This window comes from Triticum aestivum, chromosome 5B, assembly GCF_018294505.1.
Source record: "Triticum aestivum cultivar Chinese Spring chromosome 5B, IWGSC CS RefSeq v2.1, whole genome shotgun sequence".
In the NCBI taxonomy this organism is placed as follows: domain Eukaryota; kingdom Viridiplantae; phylum Streptophyta; class Magnoliopsida; order Poales; family Poaceae; genus Triticum; species Triticum aestivum.
This window is the reverse complement of record NC_057807.1, coordinates 698,938,145-698,951,531: the sequence shown is the minus strand read 5'-3', so window position 1 is coordinate 698,951,531 and position 13,387 is coordinate 698,938,145.

The window sequence follows — 13,387 nt, the reverse complement described above, 5'->3', positions numbered from 1 at the left end:
CTAAGATCGATTGTATTTAAATCGTAGCCTTCATTTCTCGATTGTATTTCGTGGGCAGTTTTTGAACTATCATGAATATTTTTAAATTTCGTGGACACTCGATCTCGATCCCCCTCCATCTCGATCGCTATCCCACCTCGCCAGATCCGGTCTCCCTCGCCGCCGAGCACCCCCCGGTCCACCGGCCGCCACCGTCGACCCCCCGCACCCTCGATTGCCCTACTCAACCGCCGCCGCTGACCCCCCGCACCCCTCCCCTACTCAACCGCCACCGCCGACCCCCCGCACCCCGCGCACCCTCCCCCGCTCCACCGGCATTACTGTTTGATGATATTTTGAAAAAAATTATTACTGTCTTATAAAAAAATATTACTGTTATGATTTAAACAAGTTTGAACATATTTCAACACAAATAAGTATCAAACAGCATTTTAAATGCTTAAAAAAAATTGTGGAGCCTGAGAATCGAACCCAGGACCTCCTGGTGTGAGAACTAGCTACTGACCAATCGAGCTAGTAGAGGGAACTTGGTGTGGATCAGGTCAGGTGGGAGATAACCTGTTGGCTCGAGCAGAAATCAAAAAAAAAATACTAATGGCGCACAAGGGTGAGGTGCGCCATTAGTATGGATGTACTTATGGCGCACCGAGGGGTGGTGCGCCATTAGTATTGAGCCCCCATCCATATTTCCTCCCCGGCCCTCGATCCCCTTCTCGCCCTCGCCCACGATCCCCTTTCCCTCTCCTCTCCCGACGCCGCTGCCCCGCCGCCTCGACGCCGCCACGACGCCGCGACGCCGCCCCGTCGTCCTCGTCTCCGCCCCGACGCCCCAACGCCGCGATGCCGCGACGCCGCCCTCTCCTCTCCCGACGCCGCCGCCCGCCGCTTTCCCCACGGAGAAGGAGGAGGAAGAGGGGGCGCTCGCCGTTGACCTCGCCCGGCCGACTCCGGTGGCCCGGCCGACTCACCATCGCCCCGCCGCCCTCGTCGCCGGTGGCCCGGACGCCGCCCCATCCACACCACCGTCGCCGGAGCACCACACCACCACCTGGACCTCGTCGCCCCACCTCGTCGCCCCGTCCACACCATCGCCCCCGTGAGCTCCCCCTCCTCCTCCTCTCCCCCTCTCCCCCTCACTCTACTTACTGTCAGTTGACACTGTATACCTGCCAATTGTCCAGGGCTGAATCCTAACAATGTATTTTGATCATCTTACTCTGCTTACTGTCAGTTAACAGTGTATGCACTGTAAACTGTACTGTATATGCAATTCAGCACAAACATTGCAGCACTGCATTCATGATTTTTGAGTACATATATTGCTCATGGTAAGAAGCCCCTGCATCTGCATTCATGATTTTGGAGTAGGCTGTATGTACTTATACACCACTTTAGTTGGTCTATAGTGGGGTGCCTTCTGCTCTGTTTGGTTGCAGTATATGCCCATCGAAAATGAACCTGGAGTATATGTTGTGTGCCTTGGTCTGTAGTAGAGTGTGTTTGTTTGTCGGACTAGGTCGCGAGAGCATTGACAGCATTTAGCTTATGGACTATCAGTAGATTAATAACTAAGACATGATTCTGAAATACATATGGTGGACAGGGCATGTACCAATGGTGGCCCCTTTGTGTACATATTTGTCACATCTGATGTCCAAGTAACTACAAAGCGATGAGGATACTATCAATATACACATACGCTCACAACTGCCATGATAATAACTTGTATAATTACAATGCTGCTGGAGTTATAACCTAGAATAAGGTGGATGTCTCAAACACCTGCACATAAATAACAGATAAGTGTAAAGTGATTGTAGGGAAGCTGAGTAAAATCCATATCATTTTCAAGATAACTAGTAATTATATATGTACACAAATATGTAACCAGTCAATGAGAGTGTGCTCTTGTTGTATGCCTGCCTGCTATTGCTACAACCGCTAGTGTATGCCATAGAGTTTGTTAGGTATCCGTTAAAAAGCAACCTGCAGTAGTTTCTATGCTATTTGCATCTCGCTTGTGATTAGAAGTTAAAAAACAAAGTATGTGCTGTGGGGCGATGGCGCTCGTTGCCGGCGTCCTTAAGACATCTATGTTCTTTCTTCTGAATTAGTTCTATGTTGGAAGAGAAGAAGCAAACTTGTTGCTTGGAGAATGCTTCTGTTTTTTTCCTTTGATTTTGTAATGTTGATTCCTGGCTGGCAATTTTGATGTATACTTTATATGATGATGAAGTGCTACTGAGTTGTGTGCAAATTTCGTTAAATCAGTGATGTGTATGTGTGCTGTCAGTTATGTGTATGTGCTTATTTTAATCCAGTGAAATATGGCACTGAACTGTAGCTAACTAAACGGTATTTTCCATGTTGTGATGGAGGCCTTTTTTGCCTTGTCCACCCGAGAGGCCCTTGAGTTTGCTGGAATGTCGATTAACTTCCGTTCCAGCAAATTCGGGTACTCCATATGTCCTATTTTCAGCAAAGGTCATGCTGAAATTTTCCGTGAATTTTAGCATGACTTTGCTAAAAATAGGACATATGGGGTACTTGTGACTAATGATGAAAGCTTAGGCTTTTGGGGTGCCTCGGTGTCGAAAAACCCTCCATGATAAAAGCTTGGCTTTTAGGATGCCTCGGTGTCGACAAACCCTAAACAATAACCAACTTTTTGACCAAACTTTGTTCCTATTTAGAGAGAAACATGGCCAACAACGATGAGGCCGGGGGTTCGGGCGGCAAGGCATTCTGGGAGCTGTCCCAGGAGATGGAGGACCAACCTCAGTTGTATGAGGACGCCGCCTTCCCCACCGATCCTGAGACCACTGATGGTACCGTCGAGGATGACCCCACTGATGCCACCACTGATGGTGCCGCCGAGGATGCGACCACTGATGATGGCGGCGCACGCACAGATGGCAGCCAACCGAAGAGGCAACGGAAGGACCGGCGCCCGATCGTGCTCCTCACCCTCAAGGAGGAAGTTACTGAAGTGGACTCCAACGGGAATCCAACGGCGCCCGAACGAATAGTCAAGGGGTACTCGCTTCAGCTCGGGTGCATTCTTCGGAGCACCGTCTCGATCAACACCGAGAACCTGAGGCATCCTGACCGAGGGAATTTGCGCAACCTCCTCTTCACGAAGCTGCACGAACGATACAAGTTCCCCGCTAAATTTGCAAACACAAGCCTCAAAGGGAATAAAGTGAACAATGCTGCCCTCACGAAGATGAGCAAGGCCTTGTCTACTTGGAAAAGCAATGTGAAGAGAATGATCGAGAAAGGTGAGAGTTATCAGAAGATCAAGGAGAAAAATCCTTCGATCACCGAAGATGACTACAACGACTTCAAGATCAATTGCTCGAGCACCGCAGACTCCCAATCAAGTGAGTGGGGGAAACAAATGCGGGAGCTGAACATAGGGGAACACACACTCGGTCCCAGCGGTTACAGAGTGACGGAGCCTATATGGGACAAGGAGGAGGTGGACCATGCCAAGCAAGGCCTACCGCCCCTCTTCGATAAATACGGTGACAAGCAGACCAGGAACTTTGTCAGGGCCCGGTACAAGAAGGACCCGAAAACAAAGGAGCTTACCACGGATCCGAAGACCAGGAAGCTTGAGCTTGTTCTGGTAAGGAATACACCCCTGCGTAATTAGCTCCATATGGTTGCATTCTAATTAATGAAGCCAAATTTCTAAATGGTTCACATTCCTTCCGCAGGCGACTGAAAGCAGTAGCGCGGGGTCGACTAAGAGCAACCCTTGGGACACCACTCTAAATAGGGCGTTGAATGTAATGACGAATAAGGATAAGCTCAGTAAGCCGACGTCAGCTGGTCGTGTGGCCGGCAAAGGCTTGTCGACAAAATGGGGGTCATACTATACCGCTGGTGTGCGGAAGGAGAAAAAGACCATCTCGGAAAGCCAGGCGCACGAGGTTCAAGAACTCAAGGCACAGGTGGCGCGGATTCCGGAGATTGTTCAAGAGCAAGTGGAACAACGACTCGGAGCGACGATCACCGCCATTGTGCCTACCTTGATCTCGGGGTTGAGTCCGTGGATTGCGGGCGGCCAACAAGGGCCACCCCCGATTCCTAGCTTCACGGCCAGCAACTAGCATAATGCGATGGCGGGGCCATTGGTGCCTCCGGCGGAGGCGACATTGGTGTCTCCGACGCCGGCACGGGAGCTTAATGCACCCGGGTGTACGCCGGCCGACACCTCTGCAGAAAGCGGCCCCTCCGTCAACTGCACGCCCGCCGTTGGCGGTGCCTCGATATTAGCCGAGCTCGACGCCATCATCACGGTAACTAATTAAGCCTCTCTCGGCCGAGGACTTCATCTCCTTGCCTTTGACTGGGCATCCCTGACGCCCTACATGTTTTCGCAGGGCGCTGCCGACGTTTCGTGCACTCTCCTCCACTTCGTGAACAACAAGTTGGTCGATGTCGCCAAGGGCAAAATCGTTCAACCGGGCAACCCCTTGTTGCACGGTACCCAGATGCCACCCAACTTGTTTAGGTTTCAACTGGTTCGGGTGCTGCCAGGCTGCGACGAGTTGTTACCTCCGATTCGACCCGTCGGTGCCGACGATGATGACGTGATGACCCTCAGCGCCTGCCTGAGCTGGCCCCTGCTTTGGCCGAAGAGCCAGATTCGTTTGGGGGCGGGGGACACCACCCCAAAGACAACACTGCCAGTCGTGTCGGCGCCAAGTCGGCCCCATGGCAAGACCGCCGCAACGGTGCCAGACATCCCTATGCCACTGGATCCAAACATGCATATGGCACAGGATCAGAACGACGACGACGACGATACATTTGACAACATCGATCAGAACTTTGCCGATCATGGGTACGATGGTGACTTCATGGGGCGTCCTTCTCAAGAACCCAACCCAACAAAAGACGTGTGCGATCTAGCTGGTACCGCGGAGAAGCCAAGTTGCAACAGGCGCCGTCTGGCGTTCAGCTCTCAGGAGACGCCTCCAGCTGCCGACTTCACCGAGCCTTAGATAGGCGAGGTGCGAAATATTATCAGCCCCAACACACTCAAGAAGGCGGTCTGTGAGCAGAACTCGGTCCCATTACAGGAGAAGAAGAAGGCACGCAAAAGAAAGACTAAGAAGGGTGCGAGCCAGCCGGCACCGAGTACGATCCGTGCTCAGGACGGGCCACCTTCACCTAAGGATATCTCGAGGAGGGTGCATGTGGCGGGTAGGGCGATGCTACCGACAAATATGCTTAATGCTGCAACCAGTGCTATGCGAAGTCTGCATGACAGTGTTCTCTCTTTGGAGAAGCGGCGTCTCAGAGAGAAGGATGTGGCATACCCGGTTTTCGCGGCCAAGGTGCCAGAGGGCAAGGGCTTTGTGGATAACTCCATCGGGCGTACGATCGTCCTGTGATTTGATGACATCCACGCTATGTTGAACCTTCATCCGCTGCACTACACCTTCGTTCGGCTATTTTCGCTGAGTATGGAGATGCGGATCATTCGCGACAAGACCCCGGACATCGTGATAGTCGACCCCTTCTACATGCGTGCCAAGATCTTGGGCAGCGCTGGGGACCGGCAAGTCGCGAGTTCTTACCTCGAAGGCGTCATTCTGGCAAACCAAGATAAGGATAACTTCCTCGTGCCTTACTTTCCCGAGTAAGTCCTCCCCTCAACCGGCCCGTAACATATGAATTCTTAGATTTCGATCGTTTTTCTTTTAACACTCCGTGTTTTCTACAGTGACACACATTGCACGCTCATCCTCCTAAGCCCCAAATATTCCATGGCCACGTATTTCGACCCGGACCGTCAGTCGAACATAGACTACACAGATGTCAAGAAGGTTCTTGATGATGTTCTCCTCGGCTACGCCAAATCTGGAGGCACCTTCACCAAGCCTATTTGTAAGTACGGCAAGCACGTGTTCTCCCACAATACGACGCCATCCATCACATGCGGGCGATCGTACGGGATCATCATCAACTTCTGCTACCGAGTAAACTCAAAGATTGGGTAAAGAGCGTGTCGGCAATCCAGGACGCGGACCTCCGACAAGAATTCTTTCGCATCCAGTCGGAGTTTGAGGAAATCATCCATCAAGATGTCCTTCGTACCTCGGGGCAGTTCTACCTCAACAATCAACCGTCCAACAGTGACATCGACACAATGCTACAAATGCAGGCTGACAACGACCGTTACTGCATGACTCCCACGATAGACGGCGGCTTCATCCATGCTCCGGTCCCTTGAGTCGAGTCGAAAGCAGTGATGCTGTGTCTAGTTCTGAAACATCGATTGGCTCATGTTGTAATTAAACTTTAATGAACTTGTAGTATGTGTCTTTGGTTTCGAGAGTCGTTCAACTTAGATGTCATCGATGCTATTAATGTCTTGCTTTTCTCTTCCGATCGTTCTGTTGCATACTTATATATTGCTTATGTATTGTCTGTGAATTGGTACTAAGGTTTCGTTTGGCTAGTGCATAGCGATGCCGACGTATGTCGTGTACAAGGGTAAGGTTCCCGGAGTCTACGACGACTGGGAGGAGTGTCGGAGACAGGTTCACCGATTCAACGGTAACAGTTACAAAGGGTACACCACTAGGGCCGAGGCCGAATCTAGATACGCCCGCTATCTAGCGGGAGAGGGGAGGGAGCGTTGGAGGAACCGGATGAAGACGAGTTTCATCGTGATGATGCTCATCGTGATGACCGCAGCTCTCTTCTATGTGATGGTAGTTTAGATGATCGATATCGACTTGTAATGTGAAGACAAACTCGCTACTCGCGGTCTCGAGACTTGTAATATAATGTTCTATCTTTGTTCGGTCTTTTCAATTCGGAGACTAATATGATGAATTGTATTCGGGGACTAATATGATGAATTGTATTCAAAGACTAATCTTCTATTTTATACGATTAATCTGTTGTTGATGTGTGCTGTCTATATTTTGTCCTATTATACATTTTGTAACCTGTGCAAAAAATAGAAAATAAAAAATAAAAAAAACCTAATATTCATACTAATGGCGCATCACATCACAGTGCGCCATTAGTATGACAAAGTATACTAATGGCGCATCACTAAACAGTGCGCCATTAGTATGCCGAGGTTACTAATGGCGCATCACTAAACAGTGCGCCATTAGTATGCCGAGGTTACTAATGGCGCATCTTGTTGCTGTGCCCCATTAGTATGCCAGAGCACCTGGGTATACATGGCCCTTGGGAGGCATACTAATAGCGCACTTATGTATACACTAATGGCGCATCAGAGGTGCGCCATTAGTATACCAGATACTAATGGCGCACCAGTGGTGCGCCATTAGTAAAATATACTAATGGCGTGGCACTAATGGCGCACCACTAATGCGCCATTAATGGCCAAATTAGGTGTGCCATTAGTAGGCCTTTTCCTAGTAGTGTGTTGATCGTATCTTCCATACGACTCGTGTTCGACCTTTCGGTCTCCGTGTTCCGAGGCCATGTCTGTACATGCTAGGCTCGTCAAGTTAACCCTAAGTGTTTTGCATGTGTAAAACTGTCTTACACCCGTTGTATGTGAACGTAAGGATCTATCACACCCGATCATCACATGGTGCTTCGAAACGACGAACTTTAGCAACGGTGCACAGTTAGGGGAGAACACTTCTTGAAATTTTTGTAAGGGATCATCTTATTTACTACCGTCGTTCTAAGTAAACAAGATGCATAAACATAATAAACATCACATGCAATTATATAGTAGTGACATGATATGGCCAATATCATATAGCTCCATTGATCTCCATCTTCGGGGCTCCATAATCATCTTGTCACCGGCATGACACCATGATCTCCATCATCATGATCTCCATCATCGTGTCTTCATGAAGTTGTCACGCCAACGACTACTTCTACTTCTATGGCTAACGCGTTTAGCAATAAAGTAAAGTAATTTACATGGCGTTCTTCAATGACACGCAGGTCATACAAAAAATAAAGACAACTCCTATGGCTCCTGCCGGTTGTCATACTCATCGACATGCAAGTCGTGATTCCTATTACAAGAACATGATCTCATACATCACAATATATCATTCATCACAACTTCTGGCCATATCACATCACATGACAATTGCTGCAAAAACAAGTTAGACGTCCTCTAATTGTTGTTGCATCTTTTACGTGGCTGCAATTGGGTTCTAGCAAGAACGTTTTCTTACCTACGAATAACCACAACGTGATTTTGTTAACTTCTATTTACCCTTCATAAGGACCCTTTTCATCGAATCCGCTCCAACTAAAGTGGGAGAGACAGACACCCGCCAGCCACCTTATGCAACAAGTGCATGTCTGTCGGTGGAACCGGTCTCACGTAAGCGTACGTGTAAGGTTGGTCCGGGCCGCTTCATCCCACAATACCGCTGAAGCAAGATAAGACTAGTAGCGGCAAGCAAGCTGACAAGATCTACGCCCACAACAAAATTGTGTTCTACTCGTGCAATAGAGAACTATGCATAGACCTAGCTCATGATGCCACTGTTGGGGAACATTGCAGAAAATTAAAATTTTTCCCACGGTTTCACCAAGATCCATCTATGAGTTCATCTAAGCAACGAGTCATGGGAGAGATATTGCATCTACATACCACTTGTAGATCGCGTGCGGAAGCGTTCAAGGGGATGGTGATGATGGAGTCGTACTCGTCGTGATTCAGATCACCAATGACCAAGTGCTGAACGGACAGCACCTCCGCGTTCAACACACGTACGAGACGGACGACGTCTCCTCCGTCTTGATCCAGCAAGGAGGAAGGAGAGGTTGGGGAAGATAGCTCCAACGGCAGCACGACGGCGTGGTGGTGTTGGTGCAGCAGTACTCCGACAGGGCTTCGCCAAGCACGTAACGAAGGAGGAGAGGTGTTGGGGAGGGGAGGGGCTGCGCCTTGGGTTGTGTCCAACAGCCCTCCCCTCACCCCTCTATTTATAGGGGAAGGGGCAAGGGGGGCCGGCCCCTCTAGATGGGATCTAGACGGGGGGCGGCGGCCAGGGAGGGGGGACTTGCCCCCCAAGCAAGGGGGGCGCCCCCTCTAGGGTTTCCCCCCAACCCTAGGCGCATGGGCCCAAGGTGGGGGGCGCGCCCGGCCCTCCAGGGGCTGGCTCCCTGCCCCTTGCGGCCCATGTGGCCCTCCGAGAGGGGTGGCCCCTCCCGGTGGACCCCCGGAACCTCTCCGGTGGCCCCGGTACAATACCGATATGCCCCCGAAACTTTCCGGTGTCTGCATGACAACTTCCCATATATAAAACTTCACCTCCGGACCATTCCCGAACTCCTCGTGACGTCCGGGATCTCATCCGGGACTCTGAACAACATTCGATAATCACATACAAGTCTTCCTAATAACCCTAGCGTCACCGAACCTTAAGTGTGTAGACCCTACGGGTTCGGGAGACATGTAGACATGACCGAGACGACTCTCCGGTCAATAACCAACAGCGGGATCTGGATACCCATGTTGGCTCCCACATGCTCCTCGATGATGTCATCGGATGAACCATGATGTGGAGGATTCGATCAAACCCCGTATACAATTCCCTTTGTCAATCGGTACGTTACATGCCCGAGACTCGATCGTCGGTATCCCAATACCTTGTTCAGACTCGTTACCGGCAAGTCACTTTACTCGTACCGTAATGCATGATCCCGTGACCAAACACTTGGTCACTTTGAGCTCATTATGATGATGCATTACCGAGTGGGCCTAGAGATACCTCTCCATCATACGTAGTGACAAATCCCAGTCTCGATCCGTGTCAACCCAACAGACACTTTCGGAGATACCTATAGTGCACCTTTATAATCACCCAGTTACGTTGTGACGTTTGGTACACCCAAAGCACTCCTACGGTCTCCGGGAGTTACACGATCTCATGGTCTAAGGAAAAGATACTTGACATTGGAAAAGCTCTAGCAAACGAACTACACGATCTTGTGCTATGCTTAGGATTGGGTCTTGTCCATCACATCATTCTCCTAATGATGTGATCCCGTTATCAACGACATCCAATGTCCATAGCCAGGAAACCATGACTATCAGTTGATCAACGAGCTAGTCAACTAGAGGCTTACTAGGGACATATTATGGTCTATGTATTCACACGTGTATTACGATTTCCGGATAATACAGTTATAGCATGAATAAAAGACAATTATCATGAACAAAGAAATATAATAATAACACTTTTATTATTGCCTCTAGGGCATATTTCCAACACTCCTCCCACTGTTATGATGAGCTCGTCGTGTCGTTGACCTCAAGCCAACGAAGCCTCTGTCCGACACCTACAACTCTCACTACATCCTCTCCAAGGACCGCCTGCCCACATGCTCGCCATCCATTTCATGAGATTTTTATGGTCATGGCATGAATATTAACATGACCTTATATTTCTGGAATAGGGACAATGTGATGAAACTTTACTACATGCAAATGTTTCTTCAAAATGGGAAACAATATTTGTGGTCCCTGACTATTGTTGGAGTCTAACTTTGTCCTCTCAACTTTATAGCGGTTGGATATTCATTGCGCAGGAGTCAAACCCATATAGCACTCCACAAAAAACAAATTTTACACTGAAATGCGATGGAATCTGGAAGAATAAGAAAGAATTTTAAATAATTTTTTGAAAAAATTAGCTCAATTCTCAAGAATTTGAGGAAAACAAATTTTATAATTAGGCAGACTAAATTTTCAAGGAGTAAAATTTAAACCAGGGTTTTTACATGGAACTAGGGAAACATTTGAAGGAGCTAGGGAAACACAAAACATGAATGGATGTTATAAAAATAGAACATTTAAAGAAACAATTACTTGCGGAGTTTCTGCTCCCGAGCTCATTTGCACCCGCGCTCAGAAAAAAAGCAAAACAAATACTAGAAAATTCAAAAAAATTCAAATTGTTTTTGTGTGGTAGATAATTTGATGCGTGGGGTACGTTCAAAATTTGAACTCATTTAAACATCTGAGAAGCTCTCAGCAAAAAAGACAAATTAAAGGTCTGTAAAAGGGTTTACTGTTCGCGCACTGTTTTGAGCCGATTTGTCTTTTTTGCCGAGAGCTGCTCGGAGGTCCAAATGAGTTGAAATTTGAAGCGGGCCTCACGCATCAAATTATCTACCACACAATTATTTTAATGGAGTTTTTTGAATTTTTCTAGTATTTGATTTAATTTTTTTTTCTGAGCGGGAGCAGATCCACAATATTGTTTTCCTACTTTCTGGAGGAAATTGTGAGGTTTTCCTTTCTGTATTTCCTTGAGAGAAACCGCGGGGTTTGCCTTTTTCTATTATAATCTTTTGTTGATCACTGGAAGACATCAAATGAAATCAAAATGCTATTGCCATAGCGGCACAGTTTGAAAAGAAATTGTAGTAGTGAATTTACCATGACTCTCTCATGCCTTGGCAAAATGATTTCAGGCTGCAAGCAGGTTTTTTTTAGGTTTTTTTTAGAATAAGTTTCTGAGGCATAGATTACCAGCCCAACACCACGTGTGTGCTTGGAAGCCCCCACTCCAGCCGCAGCAGCTCAAAAATTTCCCCACCCGAAACCCTCGCCGCCTCCACCCAACCAGCATCACCATGCCGCCGACGACCCCCGTTCCATCTCTGCCGGAAGAGCTTCTCGAGGAGGTCTTCCTCCACCTCCCGCCGGACGAGCCGGAGCACCTCGTGCGCGCCTCCCTCGCCAGCAAGCTCTGGCTCGGCCTCCTCACCGGCGCTCGCTTCCGCGGCCGCTACCGCGATTTCCATGGTGCTCCCCCCATGCTCGGCTTCCTATATACCCTGCCCTTCTTATGTTCCAGTCCGCTGTCGACAGACCCCCGCCCACACTTCCTCTCCACCACGAAATTCGCCGCACGCATTCCCGACCACCTCCGGGGGTACTCGGAGTACGATGCGCAGGATTGCCGCCATGGCCGCGTTCTCGATCTGGGACCCAGGATCCTCTTCATTTGGAACCCAATGACGGGCTGCTCCACAGAGCTGCCCCCGTCCACAGAATACATGGAGGCCGAAAGCAGTGGGGCTGCGGTGCTCTGCGCCGTCACCGGCTGTGACCACCGTGCGTGTCACGAGGGCCCCTTCCGAGTCGTCTTTGTCTACCTGGACCAGGATGAGGGCGAGGGTGTTTGTGTTGCATCCGCAACCGTGCTCTTGTCTGATTCCAGCAAGCGGTCCAATGGCAAATGGTGTGAGCCGTGCTCTCGTCTTGATCTTGTGGATGATGCATTCATTGAGGCAAGACCCCCAGTCCTCGTCCAAGACGCACTTCACTTCATGCTTAGGCACTATGGATTATCGTCGTGTAGGAATTCTCAAGTATGACCTGGGCTCTAACTGCTTCTCACTAATTGATGCGCCATTGGAGGGGCCTGTCATTGACGATGCCGCTACCCGCTATACTCATGGCGATGGAGGATGACAGCTTGGGATTTGCACATGTGGAAAGGTTAACCCTCAATCTGTGGTCAAGGTAGATAGGTTCTCGCGGAGTTGCTTCATGGACTCAGCGTGCAATCGTCGATCTTGGGAACCTTCTCCCCATTCAAAATCCCGAGGAAGATCTTGAACTGCTTGGATCTGTGGAGGGCAGTGATACTGTTTTCGTGACCACGGACATGGGCATCTACGAGATTAATCTCAAGTCACTACGATGGAAGAAGCTGTGGAAGACAGACAAGTTCCGTGCTTTGATTCCATACATGAGTTTCTACAACCGCTGAGGTATATATTTATATCTGTAGTCCTTTTTTTCTGATTTAGGAATAAATCTTAAAGTATAAAATATAAGCTAGTGGAACATACAAGTCACTAGATGTCTAATCAGATTGGAGTTATATTTGAAATGCATCCGAACAAACTTTGAGTGGTATGTAACACTCGAATTGTGCTTATTTAATTGGCAATTTATATATATTATGTCATCTCCCTTTTGGAATCACACTGAAAAGTCTAAGTTTGCAGATTTTTTGCGGCACATTGACAACATATGGTTGAGTACAAAAGATGACCAACTTGGAGGCGACAGTGGTCTTTTGATGAATTATGCCATTATTTAGTAGCTGGTTTGATGCAGTGGTTCTTGTTTTATCATATTGTTGTTGGCTTTTGTCAGTAAGCTTGACAGTTCCCCGTGTCGCCTTATGCCATTATTTAGTAGCTGGTTTGGTGCAGCATAAGCGAGTGATTGGATTATGTTTGTAATGAACCTCTAATTTCTTGCAGCGTCAACTATGTGGCTTCTTGTAATTTGCTCAAAAATGCATCTGCAGACAATATCTTAGTGTTTCCATTTAAAAACCTGTATAGTTTGCTCTCCCAGCTTTGATCCAATATCTGAATT